The sequence below is a fragment of the Schistocerca piceifrons genome, chromosome 3, assembly GCF_021461385.2.
Source record: "Schistocerca piceifrons isolate TAMUIC-IGC-003096 chromosome 3, iqSchPice1.1, whole genome shotgun sequence".
NCBI classification, from domain to species: Eukaryota; Metazoa; Arthropoda; class Insecta; order Orthoptera; family Acrididae; genus Schistocerca; species Schistocerca piceifrons.
In genome coordinates, this window is record NC_060140.1 from 675,351,289 (window position 1) to 675,358,395 (window position 7,107).

Genomic DNA, 7,107 nt, shown 5'->3' on the forward strand with positions numbered 1-7,107 from the left:
AAATAAAAGGTGTTAGTAGCTGTGAAAAATGCATTGTTAACGTTAACACTAATCCATAGTTTTAAATTTTAGAGCCATTCATTGATAGAATGAAGGACCGTTGAAGTAACGGACATATCTTAACGAACATACATCACGTATTCATCCGTCAAAGGTACTTTCTACAAATCGTTTGTCTGTAATGAACTGTGTTATCAGGCTGTGACTACTAATTGGAATGAGAGTACGGCAAAACCTCCACGAGTCACGATTTCCATTTCCCTTTTAGGTAATTATTTGTTTCAACGCGACACCGTAGTTATTGGGTGGAAGATCTTTATAAGCACTCAACGTTTCCTGCAGCGGTGTAATAACTCAAATGTTAGTTGTGTGCCTGCCGGGGCAACAAAATATGCCCAGTGGAAGGAGCTACACAAATGGCTAGTCACCTCGCTGGCTGCCACAAACTATCATCAGTAGTTTGCACAATTAATAGCGGGGTACAAAACACCTTCCACCAGATATTCATGGTATCATAGCAAAACAGGCTTTGAAAAAAGTAAAATCTTGATAAATGCCTGAGATATTGTAAATTTTATACTGTATCACTCCATGAAAAATGCGATCCTATCTTGGATGATACGTAAAGGTACGAGTAGTGACTATACTTCCCGTGTGTTATAATATTTTACAAAATATCTAGCTCAATTTAGAGAAGTGTTTGACGTAATAAGGATATGTAAAATATGTGATCTAATCAATCTATCTGTGTTTTTCATTAAGTTTTCGGTAACTAACTCGCCAACATCCAACTTGAAGGTAAATTATAGGTGATATGGCTGTGTGATAAACCATAGAAGGTGACCCAATCCACCACAAAATTTCAAACGTTGTTCAGAGATAGCTTCTGTGTAATTTAGTATAAGGACCCCTTCGCCGCCGACGGCTCGTTTAGGATCAATTGCACCTCGTTCGATTTCTTACACGGTTAATATTTGTATACGTAGTGCAACGAAACTATCAGCGTGACAGTACAAACGTGGATGGTACGATTTGACTGTGTTACTTGGAAATAATTTTGTTCCATTCTCTCACGGTAATTGCTGGTGAAAACATTATTCTTTGCCTCAAGATAGTTTTCTGTACAGCACAGTTCTGTTTCGGGTCTGTTAGTTCGTCAGAGTTTGTAATGCAGCAGAATGGAGGGATTTACCGATGAATGGTTGGGCGAGACGCACTTTCTGAACGGCTTTGCTGATTGTAATAGCAGAGCAGCACAGCGAGATAATGTTGAATTGTGTACTTGAAAGCGAGAAGACGCTAACCCGCACATACAAGCAACAGATATTTTGTTTTATTGTGATTCAGAGCTATTCAAAAACCTTTCTTCTGAAAAGTGGGCCGGCCGGTGTGGCCGTGCGGTTCTAGGTGTTTCAGTCTGGAACCGCATGACCGCTACGGTCGCAGGTTCGAATCCTGCCTCGGGCATAGACGTGTGTGATGTCCTTAGGTTAGTTAGTTCTAAGTTCTAGGGGACTGATGACCACAGATGGTAAGTCCCATAGTGCTCAGAGCCATTTGAACCATTTTTTGAAAAATGGAAGCGTAAAGATGAGCACAAATTATTCGTATATTGTAGGTTAATAAATAAATAATAGTAGTATCTAAGTACGTCAGTTACTCATTTTTAACAATTTGTTTCTTAGCTCCCTCTCACATTTTAGCATAGAACTGTTTCTGCAGTCACACAAAGTACCCACGAATGTGACGGTTGTTGCATTGTTTTGCATTCGACGTTTCGGTGGTCGAACGTTACAGGCCTGTTACAAAGATAGTCCTTAGTAACGTAGATCACGTAGGAAACCACTTTAAACGTAATTATTTTATTACTCCATAATGGACCACGGGGGACGATGGCACCTTGCACTGGAAAATGAAACATGTATCAAAACCATTCGACATTTTGTACGCCTATGCAGGCTCACCGTACGTTATAGAATGAGAAAATAGCAACGAAAATAAGTGATAAAAGAAAAAAACATTAGATTCAATGAGTTGCCACGACGAGTTACGTTAGCCTTAAGAGTGGCTCGTACTGTTCCCCATTGTAGTTTATCATCAGGACAGGTTTCCCTGCTATTAATTCGATGTAGACGTTTGGGACAGATGGCTTAATGGTGGGGAAGGAGGTGGGGAAAGGCGGGGGAAGGGTTGAAGTAAGTGAACTTCTGCAAATGCAAATGTAATTATATAGACAATATGAAATTTCGCGGAAGTGGCTTCCAGCAGGGATTACATATATGAGAGCACGTGATTCGAGCAGTAATCATTTGTGACCACAGAGCGGTTGCGGGACGTTGTGTGGGATTACCTGTCGGGCTCGAAGCGGCGCTGCGAGGCGTAGCGAGGTTTAGTGACGGCGGCGGCCGGCGGCCTGTGGCGTGTGTTCCGGGCAGCGCGCCGCAACCGGTAGGGGTAAACGTTCGGTCGATAGCGCGCCAGCCTCGATGAGTGGACTGCTCCCAGAGTGTAGGGGGTGGCTAGCGATCATAATTAAAGGCTTGCAAGTTTATTCAAAAATAGCGAATTTATATCCAGAGAATGCGTACCTGATCTAAGCCCCTCACATGACACACACGAGCAGTAATCGTATACACTTTTCACAGAAGAAAAGGAAAAAGAGAGAGAGAGAAATTGGAACTGCAGTTGCAAAGCTTGTTGATTTTCTGTTCAACAATTTCTTTTCTAGTGTTCCCGCAACACGCCGCTAAAATGATACGTACAGCATACAGAACCAAAACCACGTGGCATACGTAAAGATACAACAATAAAAAGAGAAGGAAAAAATCATAAATAAACCCAGTGATTTCACAGCATCATACATTGGCAAAATATCGTAAAAGTCGAAAAACGTTTGCAAGAAAAGGAAACAAAATCAGCATTTTGGCCCATTAACAATTTGAAGGCCAAAATAAGATCAACAGAAAACAATACCTCCAATTTTTCAAATCCAAGCATCTACCAGCTGCTTTGTGACGATTGCAATAGACTTCGTATCGGAAAGCAACCAATCCACATTTTACTTGTGTTTAAAAAGCAAAAACATAATGGAGAAAATACTGAAAACGGCCTAAAAATTCTACACACAGGAGCTAAAGGAGGTACAATGAACATTTTGGAAGAAATAGAAATTTACTGAAATACGGTAGACACCCTCAGTAAACCGTAAAACTCGTAAAGCTTTATTGGCATTATAAAACAGAAAGGGTAAGCTATCCCGTTCAAAAGAAAACAATAGAATATTTATCATTTACGTAAAAACCACAAAATATCACCTCTGAAAAATTAAACGTATACACTGTCTTTCTGTGAAGTAGGAATCCCATGTGGAAACATATTGCATCTCTGAAGCTAAAACTGTCAAATATAGTTTTACAAAAGCACTCAAATGAAAAGCACATATGAATTATGTGACCATAACACAGCAAAATACAAGCAAAATTTATGCTCCAAGATGCAATATGGGCACGTCATACAAGCTAGGATGAAATAATAATGTGCCGTACGTAGACGTAGACCACCACAGACGTAAGGAATAATATTATACCAATTACACCGTCTTCATAGGTACGCCTCCAATTGGTAACACGCCATCCAGTACCTTGTATCATTACGAGTAAATAAATACTGCAGGAAAAGAATTTTTACCTAAAATAAAAATACCTTACTGTTGATGGTCCTTCTCCACTAACTCAATCTTCAATGCAATATGTGTTCCTCGTCATCAACTAGGACACAAGAGCTGTTAAGCGACTGTGCGATAGTTCTCGGACTTATCTGTACTTATTTTCTTTGGGATTGTGGAGATATTATGATGGTACATTTCAGACTCACAAAATCAATATACTAATTTGAACCGTCGTTTTCTTGGTCCTGCCTCTTACAAATTTATAAATTACGATGGAATGTTGTTTGTGCCTTTCGCCTTATTTGATCGAAGTCTGCCAGAGTTCTGTTTGACTTAATATAATATTTATAACCACATCTACGTGTGCATACATATTCCACAAAGCACCGTATGGTGAGCGGTGGCGAGAGCTTGTAACCCTCGTAGTAATTTCCTTACCTGTTTCACTCGCAAATAGAGCGACGGAGTGTATGTCTTCGTATTTTTTTAATATTTATTTTATTGGCTCTGAGCACTATGGGACTTAAGTTCTATGGTCATCAGTCCCCTAGAACTTAGAACTACTTAAACCTAACTAACCTAAGGACATCACACACATCCAAGCCCGAGGCAGGATTCGAAACTGCGACCGTAGCGGCCTCCGTATGAGCCCAAATATCTTATATCTTATCTTCGTCGTCCTTACGTGAAAAGAACAGTGGAGGTAGTAGAATCATTCTGCAGTCAGCTTCAAATGTCGGTTTCTTAATTTTTCTTAATGGTGTTCCGTTGAAAGAATGTCGTCTTCCTTCCAGGGGTGTCCATTTCAGTTCACGGAGCATCTTTTTAATCGTGGGTTTATGAAACCTATAGGAAACAATTCTAGCGGCACGCCTTTGAATTGCTTCGGGGTCTTTTTTAAGCTTAGCTGATGGGCGTCTCAGACGCTTGAGCAGTACTCAAGATTAGGTAGCACTAGTGTTCTGCCCGTGGCCTCCTTCACAGAAGAACCAGAATTCCTACAATGCTCCCAATAAACAGATGTCAACAATGACTTTCCCTACCGGTATCCTTACGTGCTCGTTGCATATCATATCGCTTTATAATTACGCCTAGATGTTGAATCGAAGAGACTGTGTCGAAAAGCTGGCTACTAGTACTCTATTCGACCATTACCGAAATGTTTCTCCAATTCATCAGCGGTACCTTCCTTTATTCTACGTTTACAGCAAGCTGAGATTCATCAACAATCTAGAAATTCTGTCTAAGTCGTCTCGTATCCTCCTACAGTCACTGAATGACAACTCCTTCCCGTATAGTGCAGCATCATCAGCAAACAACTGTACCTCGCTGTTCACCCTGTCCGTCAGATTGTTTATGTATGCAGAGAATAATAACGGTCCTATCATACTTCCCTCGAGCACTCCTGACGAATCCCTTGTCTCTAATGAACACTTACTGTCGAGGGCAACGTACTATTCATCGACTCCCAGTTTGTTTCTATCATGTCATGAAATAGCTCTTCCCACTCGTAAAGGACTTCAGCGTATCTCTCTACCCATGGGTTCTCTCCTCTGCTTTCAACAGTAGAATCTTCTTGCAGTCATAATGTTAACATTTTTGCTTTTAAATTCGCAGAAGGCGTACGGGACTACAGGTCCCACCGCCACGCCTTCACCTGCCCATGTTAGGCAAAATTCTTCTGCCTGACTCATGTAGTACTATCACCGTCAGAGGGTGGTACGGGACTACAAGTCCCACCGCCACACCTCCAAAGTGAATTGCAGTGACGGAGTCACTGCCCTGTGGAAATTTACTGCCTCACCAGCATAGTTAGACCGCAATAGACCGGTGATGCTGTATTGTAACATATCATCCCGGACTACAAGTCCATTAAAAAAAAAAAAAAAAATCACATGGTTCAGAGCACTATGGAACTTAACATCTTAGGTCATCAGTCCCCTAGAACTTAGAACTACTTAAACCTAACTAACCTAAGGACATCACACACATCCATGCCCGAGGCAGGATTCGAACCTGTGACCGTAGCAGTCGCACGGTTCCGGACTGAGCGCCTTGAACCACGAGACCACCGCGGACGGACGCAGAAGGTTATTTTGACTCATCCACATGTTGAATCAAATCTTCCGATGACCAATTATTTTTCTGTTCCTTTGCAGTTTTCCAATAGCCATTTCGCGGTGCTAAGCCTGCGCTTCGGTCAAGAAACTTCGTGACTGCGTTATCTCTTCCCTACTGATTTACCCTCTAATGAGAGAGACGGCGAATAATTCGGCGGTGACCATAGTTGCACAAGCCTACTTGACCCGTGTCGGCTCCGTTTCCACCTACATTTTGACTGCCTCGTCTGAATGCGTTCGCGGCTGCGGTATAGAGTACGCCGTTCATCTAGGGGTCGTGGTAGCCGTGTTGCTATCGGGCAAGCGACGCGTTGTCGCGGTGAGTAGTGATCTGGGACCGGTGGTGGTCGGGCGGAGGCGTCCTTCTCTCTCGGTGCCAAGGGGATCACGCGGCTCCAATTTGTGGTGAGGGATACTGACTTTTCACATTGGGAAGCTTCTGTGTGTGGAACGGCTTTCCCCATTCATTCCCTTTCTAAGTGTAGAGCTTAGTCAATGTTTTCCTCGATTGATTAATCTGCCGTGTAGTCATCTAGTTGCACATGGCAGCTGATTTGTAGCCGCATAATTAAGCCCCCGTCTTGCTTATTCGCGTAGTGCGTATTTTGGCTCCTAGACTTTTGCAAGTAAGCGTGATTGTTCCGGGCGTGTAATAGTCTCACTGCCGCGCCAGTCTCGTTCTCGGTGCCTTTCTAAGTCGTAAAAGAGCCGAGTTTAGTTGCAGATTTCTGGCTGTTTATGTTTCGTAGTTCATGCTCGGCAGTACTTCTGTAATTATTTTTCTCTCCTGCTATCTTGTGTGATACCCACGTTGACTCAAGTTTAACCTTCTGACTGAGCTCTGTAACTGCGGCAGTGTTGAGCGTGCAGTGGTGGCCTGGAACTAGACACGCCTTTGGTCTATCAACGGTATGGTATTCCCCCTTACGGGACTCTTGGACCTTTGTGCGATTGCAGCTGTTCTCCTACATGCCACGCCAGTCTGCACAATCTTCGCCGAGGAAGTCGCCGCTCGCTAAGTTACGTAGTTGTAATCTGTTAACTATTTCATGTAACAGCCGTTTTCCTCATTCTAAAGGTCTAGAGCATCAGAGAAGTTTGCCACTCGCTTCGTTATGTAATTGTAACCTATTAAGTTTTTCATGCAATCGCTGTTTTACTCATTTTAAGGACAGAAACGAACAGTTATTCTATGCCAGTTTATTACCCCTTGTTTTAACTATGTGACATATTTCTAAACTTGGCTAACTTTTTACTGAATTAGTATGGGAAGGTACGCATGTTGGTGTTTGCTCAGTCCATTGGTATAGTAGTTTATTT